Source organism: Triturus cristatus, chromosome 1_2 (assembly GCF_964204655.1).
Source record: "Triturus cristatus chromosome 1_2, aTriCri1.1, whole genome shotgun sequence".
In the NCBI taxonomy this organism is placed as follows: Eukaryota; Metazoa; Chordata; class Amphibia; order Caudata; family Salamandridae; genus Triturus; species Triturus cristatus.
In genome coordinates this window covers 646,076,564-646,092,087 of record NC_140580.1, presented here as the reverse complement: position 1 = coordinate 646,092,087, position 15,524 = coordinate 646,076,564, and the positions used below count along the sequence as shown (strand labels likewise).

At 46.0% G+C, this 15,524-nt stretch overlaps 1 protein-coding gene across 1 annotated transcript in view; it reads right to left on the bottom strand.

Annotated features, from left to right (window-relative positions):
• CALY (calcyon neuron specific vesicular protein) overlaps positions 1 to 15,304 on the bottom strand; it is a 104,489-nt gene extending 89,185 nt beyond the window's left edge. Inside the window, exon 1 of the mRNA XM_085607955.1 lies at positions 15,163 to 15,304. The gene's annotated coding sequence lies outside the window, so the exon portion shown is untranslated. The remainder of the gene's footprint in view (positions 1 to 15,162) is intronic.
• Positions 15,305 to 15,524: the final 220 nt, after the last annotated feature.

The following is a 15,524-nucleotide window of genomic DNA, read 5'->3' as shown; positions in this document are numbered from 1 at the left end:
ACCTCTGAGTTAGAGGTATTTTTAACCCCCCTGCCCTATTATGTACTTGGGCCTTACAGGGGAGGTCATGCTAATCACAGGGATACCCCAACCCATAGTGTACCCTAGTGTATGTAGGTGTTTTCACTGTATTCTAAGTGTCTTTCAGCATAGCACTGGCTTCAGGCCTTGTTAGTTGGAGTCAGTTACCACCAGTACCAGTCAGTAAAATGTTGGGGGCACAGGATTACTTGGAAACAAGGCCTCTTTCTGTACCTCTATTGGTTCTTTCTGCATATCTCTTACTTCTTTCTGCAGTCTTTCTAGACTTCTGTTGCCTCTTTCTGCATTTCTCTTGCTTCTTTCTGCGCCTTTCTTTGTATTTCTTCATGTCATACCTCTGTAGGCATAGTTATAAATTAGCATTGAAAAAAACTTAGAAATTCAATGAAAAAAACACTGGTTTTAGGGAAGTTATAGTTAGTTGGCCATTTCACTCATTCAAAACCAGAGAAATTTGGCTGTTATAGTTATTGAGCTAACTATAACTCGTGCCCCCGCAATGCACTGCTGATGATGTCACATATTACATCATTCATGACATAGTCAGTGACATGACTGATGACATCTCAAATGACATCACTGATGACATCACTGATGACATCATCCAGTGACTGTGTGTTTCTGTAAAGATTAAATATGTTTTATATATATATATATATATATATATTTATTTTTCACTGAAAAAATCATAGGTTTCAGGGACGTTATAGTTGGAAATTAGCATTTAAAAAACCTTAGAAATTCACCAAAAAACCATAGGTTTCCGGGACGTTATAGTTAGTTGGACATTTCACTCGTACAAAACCAGAGAAATTCGCCTGTTATAGTTAGTTCAGCTAACTATAACTTGCGTCCCCGCAATGCACTGCTGATGACGTCACATATTACATCATTCATGACATGGTCAGTGACATCACTGATGACATCTCAAATGGCATCAATGATGATATCATCCAGTGACTGTGTGTTTCTGTAAAGTTTAAATATGTTTTATATATATATATATATATATATAGGCCAAGGTGTATTGAAGAATGAGTGGGTGTATAAGTGTCTGAATGAATGATTTAGGAGGTGCGTGACTGACTGTATAAGTGAGTGATTAAATGTGTCTTACTGAATGCATGGGTTAGTAACTGATACAGACATTCACACAGTTTAGTTTATCAGTTGGTGTGTAAGCGGCTGCATGGGTTGGTGAGTAGCTAAGTTAGGGTCTATATGGGTTATTGATTGGTTGTCTGAGTATTTGTATGGTTGCCTCAATGTCTGTGTGTTGTGACTCTGTGCATAGATGTGAGAGTTGGTGATTAACTGGGTGTATGCGTTCAAGAGTGCATCTGTGAAGGGCTGTATGGGTGGGTGAGGGTGTGTATGAGTGTGTTGTTGAGTGAATGGATGCCTCAGTGGTACATGTGTGAGTAACTGCATATGTGAAAGGCAGTATATGTGAGTGTTGGAGTATATAAATGACTATATGTGAGAGTGAGTGATTATGAGAGTGGCTGTATGGATGAGTGTGTGCTTGTATTAGTTAATGTATAAGAGTGTAAGTATGTGTTAGTATATGTTTGAATAAGTGAGGTGGTGTGTGTATAAGTTTATATGTGAGTAAATGGGAGTATGATTGATTCTTTGCATGAATGACTAGGTGTGTGAGTAACTCTATGGATGAGTGGCGGTGTGTGAGTGTCTGTATAGATATGTGAGTACATATGATAGTGCCGTATTGATAGTTGACTGCATGTATGAGTGACTGTTTGGGTGAATGAGTGGGTGTGTGTGTAGACCTAGGAATTAGTGAGTGGGTTTGTACTAACTGGTATTGGTGTGTCTATGATTTCGAAAATGGTAGTCTGTATTTTAGAGTAGGTGTATCAAAAGTTATATTAGGGTATGAGGAGGTGCATCAGATTATCATGTGGATTATGTCATCAGTGATGTAATTTGAGATGTCATCAGTGATGTCACTGATCATGTCATGAATGATGTAATATGTGACATCATCAGCAGTGCATTGCGGTGGCGCGAGCTATAGTTACGGCCGAATTTCTCTGGTTTTGTACGAGTGAAATGTCCAACTAACTATAACGTCCCTGAAACCTGTGTTTTTTTCAGTGAATTTCTAAGGTTTTTTAAATGTTAATTTCTAACTATAACGTCCCTGAAACCTATGGTTTTTTCAGTGAATTTCAAAGGTTTTTTAAATGCTAATTTCTAACTATAACGTCCCTGAATTTTTAGTACATTTCAAAGGTTTTTTAAATGCTCATTTCTAACTATGCCTACAAAGGTAGGACATGTGCAGAAAGAGGAAGAAAGGTGCAGAAAAAAGCAAGACAAATGCAGAAAGAGGCAACAGAAGTCCAGAAAGTCGAAGAAAGGTGCAGAAAGAAGCAAGAGATGTACACAAAGAACCAACAGAGGGGCAGAAAGAGGCCTTGATGCAAAATCATCCTTTGCCCCCAACTTTTTGCTGACAGGTACTGGTGGTAACTGACTCTGATTAACCAGGCCCGGAGCCAGTGCTATGCTGAAAGATACTTAGAATACAGTGAAAACACCTACATACACTAGGGTACACTATGGGTTGGGGTACCTCTGTGATTGGCATGACCTTCTCTGTATGGCCCTAGTACATAATAGGGCAGGTGGATTAAAACTACCTCTAACTAATAGGTGCAGAAGGAGGCAAGAAAAGTACTGAAAGAAGCAAAACAGGTGCCGAAAGAGGCAAGAGAGGTGCAGAAAAAAGCAAGTGAAGTGCAGAAAGAGGTAAGTGAGGTGCAGAAAGAAGCGAGAGCAGTGCAGAAAGATCCAACAGAGGTGTAAAAAGAGGCAAAAGGTGTGCAGAAAGGGGTAGGAGAGGTGCAGAAAGAAGCAAGAGAAGTACAGAAAGAGGCAAGAGGGATGCAGAAAGAAGGATGAGAAGTGCAGAAACAGGCAAGATAATTGTTGAAAGAAGCAACAGAGGTATAGAAAGAAGCAAGAGAAGTTCAGAAAGAGGCAAGTACAGTGCTGATAGAAGCAAGAGCAGTGCAGAAAAAGCCAACAGAGGTGCAGAAAGAGGGAAGAGGGGTGGAGAGAGAAGTAAGAGGGGTGCAGAAAAAGGTAGGATGGGTGCACAAAGGCAGTAGGGTTGCAGAAAGAAGGAAGAGAAGTGCAGAAAAAGCCAAGAAAAGTGCATAAAGAGGCAAAAGAGGTACATAAAGAGACAGCAGGGTTGCAGAAAGGAGCAAATGGGGTGCAGAAAGAGCCAACAGAGGTGCAAAAAGAAGCAAGAGAATTGCAGAAACAGGCAAGAGAAGTGCAGAGAGAGGCAAGAGAATTGCTGAAAGAAGCAACAGAGGTGTAAAAAGAAGCAAAACAAGTGCAGAAAGAGGCAAGTGAGATGCAAAAACATGCAGGAAAGGTACAGAAAGAGGGAAGACGAGTGCATAAAGAGACAACAGGGGTGCAGAAAGAAGCAAATGAAGTGCAGAAAGAGGCAACAGACGTGCAGAAAGAGGAAAGAGAACTGCAGAAAAAGGCAAGAAAAGTGCACAAAGAGGCAAAAGAGGTACATAAAGAGACAACAGAGGTGCAGAAAGAAGCAAGACAGGTGCAGAAAGAAGCATGCAAAGTGCAGAATTAAGCAATGGGTGCAGAAAGAGGCAAGAGAAGTGCAGAAACAGGCAAGAGAAGTGCCAGAAGAGGCAAGAGAATTGCTGAAACAAGCAACAGAGGTGTAGAAAGAAGCAAGAGAAGTGCAGAAAGAGGCAAGTGAGAGGCAAAAACAGGCAGGAAAGGTACAGAAAGAGAGAAGACGAGTGCAGAAAGAGACAACAGGGGTGCAGAAAGGAGCAAATGAGGTGCAGAAAGAGGCAACAGACATGCAGAAAGAGGGAAGAGAAGTGCAGAAAAAGCCAAGAAAGCTGCAGAAATAGGCAAAAGAGGTACATAAAGAGACAACAGGGGTGCAGAAAGAAGCAAGGCAGGTGCGGAAAGAAGCATGGAAAGTGCAGAATGAAGCAACAGGGGTGCAGAAAGAGGCAAGAGAAGTGCAGAAACAGGCAAGAGAAGTGCACAAAAAGGCAAGAGAATTGCTGAAAGAAGCAACAGAGGTGTAGAAAGAAGCAAGAAAAGTGCAGAAAGAGGCAAGATGCAAAAACAGGCAGGAAAGGTACAGAAAGAGGGAAGACGAGTGCTGAAAGAGACAACAGGGGTGCAGAAAGAAGCAAGACAGGTGCAGAAAGAAGCATGGAAAGTGCAGAATGAAGCAACAGGGGTGCAGAAAGAGGCAAGAGAAGTGCAGAAACAGGCAAGAAAAGTGCACAAAGAGGCAAGAGAATTGCTGAAAGAAGCATCAGAGGTGTAGAAAGAAGCAAAAAAAGTACAGAAAGAGGCAAGTGAGATGCAAAAACAGGCAGGAAAGGTACAGAAAGAGGGAAGACGAGTGGATAAAGAGACAACAGGGGTGCAGAAATAAGCGAATGAGGTGCAGAAAGAGGCAACAGACATGCAGAAAGAGGGAAGAGAACTGCAGAAAAAGGCAAGAAAAGTGCAGAAAGAGGCAAAAGAGGTACATAAACAGACAACACAGGTGCAGAAAGAAGCAAGACAGGTGCAGAAGGAAGCATGGAAAGTATAGAATGAAGCAACAGGAGTGCAGAAAGAGGCAAGAGAAGTGTAGAGAGGAGCAAGTGAGGTGCAGAAAGAGCCAACAGAGGTGCAAAAAGAGGCAAGAGAGGTGCAGAAACAGGCAAAAGAAGTGCACAAAGAGGCAAGACAATTGCTGAAAGAAGCAACAGAGGTGTAAAAAGAGGCAAAAGGTGTGCAGAAAGGGGTAGGAGAGGTACAGAAAGAGGCAAGAGAAGTACAGAAAAAGCCGAGAGAAGTACAGAAAGAGGCAAGAGGGATGCAGAAAGAAGGATGAGAAGTGCAGAAACAGGCAATATAATTGCTGAAAGAAGCAACAGAGGTATAGAAAGAAGCAAGAGAATTTCAGAAAGAGGCAAGTAAGGTGCTGATAGAAGCAAGAGCAGTGCAGAAAGAGCCAACAGAGGTGCAGAAAGAGGGAAGAGGGGTGGAGAGAGAAGTAAGAGGGGTGCAGAAAAAGGTAGGATGGGTGCACAAAGAGGCAAGAGAGGTACAGAAAAAGGCAGGAGGGGTGCAGAAAGAAGGAAGAGAAGTGCAGAAAAAGCCAAGCAAATTGCATAAAGAGGCAAAAGAGGTACATAAAGAGACAGCAGGGTTGCAGAAAGGAGCAAATGGGGTGCAGAAAGAGCCAACAGAGGTGCAAAAAGAAGCAAGAGAGGTGCAGAAACAGGCAAGAGAAGTGCAGAGAGAGGCAAGAGAATTGCTGAAAGAAGCAACAGAGGTGTAGAAAGAAGCAAACAAAGTGCAGAAAGAGGCAAGTGAGATGCAAAAACAGGCAGGAAAGGTACAGAAAGAGGGAAGACGAGTGCATAAAGAGACAACAGGGGTGCAGAAAGAAGCATGCAAAGTGCAGAATGAAGCAATGGGTGCAGAAAGAGGCAAGAGAACTGCAGAAACAGGCAAGAGAAGTGCCAGAAGAGGCATGAGAATTGCTGTAACAAGCAACAGAGGTGTAGAAAGAAGCAAGAGAAGTGCAGAAAGAGGCAAGTGAGATGCATAAACAGGCAGGAAAGGTACAGAAAGAGAGAAGACGAGTGCAGAAAGAGACAACATGGGTGCAGAAAGAAGCAAATGAGGTGCAGAAAGAGGCAAAAGAGGTATATAAAGAGACAACAGGGGTGCAGAAAGAAGCAAGGCAGGTGCGGAAAGAAGCATGGAAAGTGCAAAATGAAGCAACAGGGGTGCAGAAAGAGGCAAGAGAAGTGCAGAAACAGGCAAGAGAAGTGCACACAAAGGCAAGAGAATTGCTGAAAGAAGCAACAGAGGTGTAGAAAGAAGCAAGAAAAGAGCAGAAAGAGGCAAGATGCAAAAACAGGCAGGAAAGGTACAGAAAGAGGGAAGACGAGTGCTGAAAGAGACAACAGGGGTGCAGAAAGAAGCAAGACAGGTGCAGAAAGAAGCATGGAAAGTGCAGAATGAAGCAACAGGGGTGCAGAAAGAGGCAAGAGAAGTGCAGAAACAGGCATGAAAAGTGCACAAAGAGGCAAGAGAATTGCTGAAAGAAGCATCAGAGGTGTAGAAAGAAGCAAAAAAAGTACAGAAAGAGGCAAGTGAGATGCAAAAACAGGCATGAAAGGTACAGAAAGAGGGAAGACGAGTGGATAAAGAGACAACAGGGGTGCAGAAATAAGCGAATGAGGTGCTGAAAGAGGCAACAGACATGCAGAAAGAGGGAAGAGAACTGCAGTAAAAGGCATGAAAAGTGCAGAAAGAGGCAAAAGAGGTACATAAACAGACAACACAGGTGCAGAAAGAAGCAAGACAGGTGCAGAAGGAAGCATGGAAAGTATAGAATGAAGCAACAGGAGTGCAGAAAGAGGCAAGAGAAGTGTAGAGAGGAGCAAGTGAGGTGCAGAAAGAGCCAACAGAGGTGCAAAAAGAGGCAAGAGAGGTGCAGAAACAGGCACGAGAAGTGCACAAAGAGGCAAGACAATTGCTGAAAGAAGCAACAGAGGTGTAAAAAGAGGCAAAAGGTGTGCAGAAAGGGGTAGGAGAGGTGCAGAAAGAGGCAAGAGAAGTACAGAAAAAGCCGAGAGAAGTACAGAAAGAGGCAAGAGGGATGCAGAAAGAAGGATGAGAAGTGCAGAAACAGGCAATATAATTGCTGAAAGTAGCAACAGAGGTATAGAAAGAAGCAAGAGAATTTCAGAAAGAGGCAAGTAAGGTGCTGATAGAAGCAAGAGCAGTGCAGAAAGAGCCAACAGAGGTGCAAAAAGAGGCAAGAGAGGTGCAGAAACAGGCAAGAGAAGTGCACAAAGAGGCAAGACAATTGCTGAAAGAAGCAACAGAGGTGTAGAAAGAAGCAAGAAAAGTGCAGAAAGAGGAGAGTGAGATGCAAAAACAGGCAGGAAAGGTACAGAAAGAGGGAAGATGTGTACTGAAAGAGACAACAGGGGTGCACAAAGAAGCAAATGAGGTGCAGCAAAAAACACCAGACATGCAGAATGAGGGAAGAGAGGTGCAGAAAAAGGCAAGAATGTGCAACAAGAGGCAAAAGAGGTACATAAAGAGACAACAGGGGTGCAGAAAAAAGCAAGACAGGTGCAGAAAGAAGTATGGAAAGTGCAGAATGAAGCAACAGGAGTGCAGAAAGAGGCATGAGAAGTGCAGAAACAGGCAATAGAAGTGCACAAAGAGGCAAGAGAATTGTTGAAAGAAGCAACAGAGGTGTAGAAAGAAGCAAAAAAAAGTGCAGAAAGAGGCAAGTGAGATGCAAAAACAGGCAGGAAAGGTACTGAAAAAGGGAAGACAAGTGCATAAAGAGACAATAGGGGGCAGAAAGAAGCAAATGAGGTGCAGAAAGAGGCAACAGACATGCAGAAAGAGGGAAGAGAGGTGCAGAAAAAGGCAAGAAAGTGCAGAAAGAGTCAAAAGAGGTACATAAAAAGACAACAGGGGTGCAGAAATAAGCAAGACAGGTGCAGAAAGAAGCATAGAAAGTGCAGTGCAGAATGAGGGAAGAGAACTGCAGAAAAAGGCAAGAAAAGTGCAGAAAGAGGCAAAAGAGGTACTTATAGAGACAACATGGGTGCAGAAAGAAGCAAGACAGGTGCAGAAAAAAGCATGTAAAGTGCAGAATGAAGCAACAGGCATGCAGAAAAAGGCAAGAGAAGTGTAGAAAGGAACAAGTGAGGTGCAGAAAGAGCCAACAGAAGTGCACAAAGAGGCAAGAGAATTGCTGAAAAAAGCAAGAGGTGTAGAAAACAGCAAATAAAGTGCAGAAAGAGGCAAGTGAGATGCAAAAACAGGCAAAAGGTACAGAAAGAGGAAAACAGAGTGCAGAAAGAAACAACAGAGGTGCAGAAAGAAGCAAATGAGGGGCAGAAAGAGGCAACAGACATGCAGAAAGAGGGAAGAGAGGTGCAGAAGAAGGCAAGAAAAGTGCAGAAAGAGTCAAAAGAGGTACATAAAAAGACAACAGGGGTGCAGAAATAAGCAAGACAGGTGCAGAAAGAAGCATAGAAAGTGCAGAATGAAGCAACAGGGGTGCAAAAAGAGGCAAGAGAAGTACAGAAACAGGCAAGAGATGTGTACAAAGAGGCAAGAGAATTGGTAAAAGAAGCAACAGAGGTGTAGAAAGAAGCAAGAAAAGTGCAGACAGAGGCAAGTGAGATGCAAAAACAGGCAGAAAAGTTACAGAAAGAGGGAAGACGAGTGCATAAAGAGAGAACAGGGGTGCAGAAAGAAGCAAATGAGGGGCAGAAAGAGGCAACAGACATGCAGAAAGAGGGAAGAGAGGTGCAGAAAAAGGCAAGAAAGTGCAGAAAGAGTCAAAAGAGGTACATAAAAAGACAACAGGGTTGCAGAAATAAGCAAGACATGTGCAGAAAGAAGCATAGAAAGTGCAGAATGAAGCAACAGGGGTGCAAAAAGAGGCAAGAGAAGTACAGAAACAGGCAAGAGATGTGTACAAAGAGGCAAGAGAATTGGTAAAAGAAGCGACAGAGGTGTAGAAAGAAGCAAGAAAAGTGCAGACAGAGGCAAGTGAGATGCAAAAACAGGCAGGAAAGGTACAGAAAGAGGGAAGACGAGTGCATAAAGATACAACAGGGGTGTAGAAAAAAGCAAATGAGGTACAGAAAGGCAACAGACGTGCAGAAAGAGGGAAGAGATGTGCAGAAAAAGGCAAGAAAATGCGGAAAGAGGCAAAAGAGGTTCATAAAGAGACAACAGGGGTGCAGAAAGAAGCAAGACAGGTGCAGAAAGAAGCATGGAAAATGCAGAATGAAGCAACGGGGTGAAGAAGAGGCAAGAGAAGTGTAGAAAGTAGCAAGTGAGGTGCAGAAAGAGACAACAGAAGTGCAAAAACATGCAAGAGAGGTGCAGAAGGAGAATTGCTGAAAGAAGCAACAGAGGTGTAGAAAGAAGCAAGAAAAGTGCACAAAGAGGCAAGTGAGATGCAAAAACAGGCAGGAAAGGTACAGAAAGAGGGAAGATGAATGCTGAAAGAGACAATAGGGGTGCACAAAGAAGCAAATGAGGTGCAAAAACAGGCAACAGACGTGCAGAAAGAGGGAAGAGAGGTGCAGAAAAACGCAAGAAAAGTGCAAAAAGAGGCAAAAGAGATACATAAAGAGACAACAGGGGTGCAGAAAGAAGCAAGACAGGTGCAGAAAGAAGCATGGAAAGTGCATAATGAAGCAACAGGGGTGCAGAAAGAGGCAAGAGAAGTGCAGAAGGAGGCAAGAGAAGTGCACAAAGAGGCAAGAGAATTGCTGAAAGAAGCAACAGAGGTGTAGAAAGAAGCAAAAAAGGTGCAGAAAGAGGCAAGTGAGATGCAAAAACAGGCAGGAAAGGTACAGAAAGAGGGAAGACAAGTGCATTAAGAGACAACAGGGGTGCAGAAAGAATCGAATGAGGTGCAGAAAGAGGTAAGAGACGTGCAGAAAGAGGGAAGAGAGGTGCAGAAAGTACATGAGACTTGCAGAATGAGATCAAGAGAAGTGCAGAAAAAGAAAGCAACATGCAGAAAGAAGCAACAGAAATGGAGAAAGAGGCAAGAGAGGCACAGAGGGAAGCAAAAGTGGCTTGCACACCATTAGGACCAATTTAACACCCACGTTTAGCAATAAGTAACACGTGACCATTCTAGGTTTGCAAAGGGCCTTCCACCACGCTGTAACACTTGTCGCTGCATTTTTGGTAACGTTTGACCCGTTTCAGATAGAAACAAGGCTTTTTTTGTTCAAATCTGCAGATTAGGGTGCAGATGATGAATTATGTGGCTAATGTAGAAAATGTTTAATTGTGCGAAAGTCGGTGCAGCCAAACAGTCACATAATTCCAGTGGCCCTGCTCATACCTCTGACTTGGTCCACAAGTGCTCCTCAGTGATTCCATCTTTTTTATTCTCACTGAGTTCATAGTTGAGCTTCTATGGAAACAAGGAAAACTAAACCTGAGGTTACCACTCCACAGCACAGACTACCATACCACATAATTACTCTTCATAACACATAATCCCACTCTACATAATTCCTATACACTAAATACCACATAGTTTCTATCCACATAATTTCACTGCACAACATGCCACATAATTCCACTACACACAACGTACATCCACTCCACTCCAAAAAACAGTGGTAAAAACTTTTGCATTTACAACGCCAATAGCTCTAATTCTCGCAAATGCGAAACCTATTACAATGCAAATACTTCTTTAACTAGTAGTCGTGTTTGCAGATTGGTGGAGAAAGGGTGCTGGGCCTCCGACCAGCGCTCAGGAATTCTGGTGCGTAGGGCTTACAGGAGGTACCAGTAGGGCTTCTTGGCCCCCAAAGTCCCTCAGGAGTAAATTGGACTTCATCCCCCATCCCGTAGTCTGCCAGGAGGCGCGTTTGCAGAATGGTGGAGAAAGTGGGGCCTGGCCTCCAAAGACGTTTTAGCAATCCCACTGTGGGACTTACTGGAGGTAACTCGAAGGATGACGTCCACTTGTGTCCTGAGGTCCTCAGGACACAAGAGGACCTCATCACCCCACAAGCAGTGCAGCAGAAGCTGCGTTTGCAGAGTGGTGTAAAAAGGGGCATGGCCTCGGACCACCTATCTGCAACGCAGCTCTGTGGCACTCACTGGAGGCATCCCCCAGGGCCTGACCCCTTTTTCTAAAAAAATTAAAAAGTTTAAATCGGGAAGTGGGCCGTGTGGCCCACCTCCCGAGGCAACTTATGGACCCCATCCCCCGGGGCCGGCCTTTCAGGTTTCTTTTCAATTTAATTAACGGGGAGGGGAGCCACATGGCCCCTGTTGTGTCCTATTGGACATAGTTGAATGTTTGGATAGCCACTCCCTCGAGGGTTGGCCTATACACTCACCTACACCCATCCAACACAGGTGTTACCAATTAGGTGCCCTGCTAATAACGGAGCCCGAGTGCTCGTACTCGTGGCCATTACTAGTAACTACGGTCACGGTGTTGGTGTCTGTTCATTTCCTCAGCATGTGGGCCTAGAGCCCAAGGATATCACAGCCCCCTCCCGGGCCACTTCTGACCCCAGGGACCCCATCCCCTGGGGCCTGGCCTCTCCGTTGGGGACCGTGGGGGGAGACCCAATGCCCCCACGGTCCCGCCGCCTCCCCGCGTCCTGCAGGAGCCGGCATTGCTTTTGCACAAGGGGAGCTGCAGACATGCAGCTCCCCTTGTGCAAAATCAATCTGCTTTGCTTCATTGAAGCGAGAACAGGTTTCCCTGCTCTTGCTTCAATGAACCAAAGCAGAGTTTGCTATGGCAGGGCGGGAGCGGTGCTTCCGCCCTGCCATAGCAAACAGCAATGTCCCGGGGGTGGGCACCCTGGGACATTGCAGGATCCGGCCCTGGGGGGTGGCGGTCCCCAGGGCCATCAAGGGCTCACTCCCAACATTTGCAAAGCCCTGGGGAGGTGGTAGTCCCCGAGGCACGGCGGTAAATGCAAAGTGCCCCGGGGAGGTGGTGGTCCCCGGGGCAGTGTGGGGGTCCTAAGCCCCCCACACTAATTAAGTATGACAGCCCTGGGGAGGTGGGGTTCCCCGGGGCTTTGGGGGGCCCACAAGTCCTCACCACCCTTATTAAAATTAAGCCCCGGGGAGGTGGCAGCCCTGGGGCTTGGGGGAGCCTGCGAGGCCCCCCACTCTATAATCAATAAAGCCCCAGGGAGGTGGTGGTCCCCAAGGCTGCGGGGGCCCCCCACGGGCCCCTGCTACATAAATAAATTGCCTGTCCTCGAATAAATTATCAAGCCCTGGGGAGGTGGAGGTCCCTGCTACATAAATAAATTGCCTGTCCTCGAATAAATTATCAAGCCCTGGGGAGGTGTAGCGGGGCCCCCGTGGGCCCCCGCTACATAAATAAATTTCCCCCAGGACTTGGCCCACTCAGCAGCTTTGAAAACAAAGCACGGGAGACTGCGCTTCGTTTTTAAAAAAATTCGGATGGATTTGCGCATGCGCTGCGACCCCACCCAAAATGTCCCTGTGGGACCCCCTGAGCAGGCCTGGGGGGTCAGGGTGTTTTACCCTGTTTACCCTGCCCCCTTTTTTTTTTTTATCTTTCTCTTACCTTTTTCTTTCTCCCTCATCCGAGGCACAAGATGGCTGCCAACAGTTCCTGGTTTTAAGTGTTGGCAGCCAATCAGAGGCAAGCTCGTGTTCGGGAGGAGATGTGTGGTTAGGCTCCACCCAGATATGAAAAGGTTTTTTTTATTTCTCATGAACTACTGAACTGATTTACACCATTTAAAAAAAAGGTCTCTTTCTGAACCAAGCGCTATCTTTTTGCCAAATTTGGTGTAATTCCGTTCAGCAGTTCAGGCTGTAGCTTTGTCTAAAGCTTCCTATGGAAATTAATATGGGGAAAATGCTTTTGTGGGATCCCCCTTTTTTCTCGGCCCCTGCTTGATGAATCACCCCAAAACTTGCAAGACAGGAGCGCTCCACTAGTTTTGAAAATTTCGTGAAGATTCGTCAACCGGCGCCAAAGTTATTCGGAAAAGAAAAAACACTTTTTGAATAGAAACAAGGTCCAAACTATAACTACTTACACAGCCTGAAGGGTATCTATATAGCTGCAGGCTGCTAGGATACCAGATGAAATGCTCATGAATGGTTTTGCTAGTGGGGAATGATGCTTTAAGGTGGAGTGATATCCATCACCTGACAGATCTGTTACAATCTTCAGGCATTAGGGAGTCCTGTTTAGCTGGAGAATGCCAGGATTGATCACGTAAGTGGGAATAAGCATGCCCAAGGGAGGTAGGACTTTGTTAGCTTACCACCCTGTACCTGACATTCCCATCTGTGCAGCCGCAGGCTGTGCATGTAACAGCGGCGGGGCGGTGTGTGGGGGGATTTCGAGGGACAATGCTGAGGGAAAATTAAATAAAAAATGAATTGTCCCCCTGCATTGTCCCTCAAAATTTCCCCCCGTACGGCCCCACCACCCCACCGCTGTTAGCTGCACAGACCGCGGCTGCATCTGTGCTACCTCAAAAACATAAAAGGTGATGGGATTAATCCTTGCAATAAGTAAATCAATAGCAATCACTTGGGGTAGCATTCCAAACCATTGTTCCTTTTCCCAGCATACCACCTCAGTTTGGACCCATCCATATGCAAATCAGTCTGAAGCCAGCTCCAGTAGGCACAGTCCAGCTCAACGACAGGCCACGTCCTCCCTGAACTGGACCACAAGCAACCCAAGACCGCTTTCACCCCGATTAGGGCTCGGCAGTCGGGCAGAGCTTGGTTCCAGTGGCACAGTGAGCATTGGACCCATGTCTGGCCATATCTGCTCTTCTTTTGCCCACCATGCCGCCACAGTTTGGACCCAGAAATATGGAAATGAGTCCAGACCTTGCTGTGATAAGAACTGTTTAGCCTGCTCTGCCAGGCTAGGTCCTCCCCGAACCAGAACACAAGCAACACAGGACCAGTTTCACCCTTATTGTGGCTCATCAGTTGGGTGTAGTTTGGTTCCAGTGGCACAATGTGCACAGGACACATGTCTAGACATATCCTCCCACTTAGGGCTTCACATCAAACATGCAAAAGGTGATCTGAGAAATGCTTGCAATAAATGTAACCACTGGCAATCATTCCGCATAGCATTCCAGCCTATTGTTATTAGTCTACCATGCCACCCCAGTTTGGACCCAGCCATATGCAAATCAATCTTGACCCTGTTCCAAAAAGTAACAGTCCTGCCCGAACTGCCATACCAGGTCCTCCCTGAACCGAAACAGAGGCAACTCAAGACAAGTTTTGCCCTGATTGGGGCTTGGCAGTCGGGCATAGTTTGGTTCCAGTGGCACAGGAACCATGTTGCATCAAACACACAAAAGGTGATGGGAGGAATGCTTGCAATAAGTCTAACTACTGGCAATCGCTCGGAGTATCATTCCAACCCATCGGTTTTTGCTCACTATGTCACCTCAGTTTGGACCCAGCCATATGCATTCAGTCTTGGCCCTGCTCCAATAAGAACAGTCCAGCCCGAACTAACAGGCCAGGTCCTCCTTGAACCGGAACACAAGTACCCCAAGACCCCTTTGGCTCTGATTGGCTCAGCAGTCGGGTGCAGCTTGGTTCCAGTGGCACAGTGAGCATGGGACACACGTCTGGACATGCCCTTGCAACTTAGGGCATAACATCAGACACACAAAAGGAGATGGGAGGAATGCTTGCAATTAGACTAACCACTGGCAATCACACTGGGCAGCATTCCAACCCATTGTTCTTTTGCCCACCATGCACCTCAGTACTTTGGACCCAGCCATATGCAAACTGGTGTACAGCAGGTAGGGCACATTAATGGCATTCACACGGATGTGCAGCAGTGAACTAAAGATGGCTCTTACGCCTTCGATGCAAAGAACGCAAGTGCCCAGAAATTTCGGGTAGTGTATATTTAAAACCCATGAAAAAATACTTACTGGTTATTTAGTATGCACAACAAAACTAACGCCCTACTCGCTTAATATGCCTTTTTTGTACCCAACACATTCGAAATCATATGACCGAATACAAAAGAAGAAAAGCAGCGTGTACCTGCTTGGACTCCGTCGTGTAACCTGCAGGTTAAGGTCAGGTGTCTGTAAGAGGCGCTGAACCCACCGAGTTACCCTCCCGGCTATTAAAGTCACATTAACATCGGACAGACAATTAATCATTCAGGATATTCGACGAAATTCGTTAACGTTCGAAAACATCAGTCTGATGCTCCCCCGCCCCACTCCCCCCCCCCCCCCCCCGCACCCAAACAAGATGTCTTCGCTGCTGAGAAACTGCAGAAGGTTGCCCCATGAGCCCCAATCAATGAGAAAGCGGCCTGGCCTTAGACAGGCTCCCATAGCCCGATGAAGGGGGCGAAATCCCGTCCGACCCTGTGACGCCAAGTGCCACCGTGCCTGAAACCTTAGCCGGTAGACAAAGGGCTTGGCAATCGCTAGTGGGCCTCAAGGCGCTGACGGGCACGCCTCGCTTACAATAAGAACTGAGATAACTTACGGGGGTCTTCAATGGCGCAGAAAGGCTGGGTGCTGCGGGGTCTCTGTGTACAGGATGCTGGACCGCTGCTGCTGCTGTGCAGAGGAGGAGCAGGGTTGCCTGGCAACAGTTTCCAAGGTGACGGATCCAAAGGATGTGCAGAAGGGATTCAATGAGTGAGGGGGAGCGGAGCGTCTGGGGGACGTTGTCCCTCTAACAGAATCTCTGCTGGCGGTGTCTGTGGTGCAGCATTGCTACAGTGTCATAAAAAGACAAATGAAAACATAAAAATAAGCTAGCTGAGACGCCACCGGTTCATGTCCCTCAGTGATCATTCTTCTGTGAGATAAAGCTCCTGGCAGAAGTATCATCATGGGGCGCTT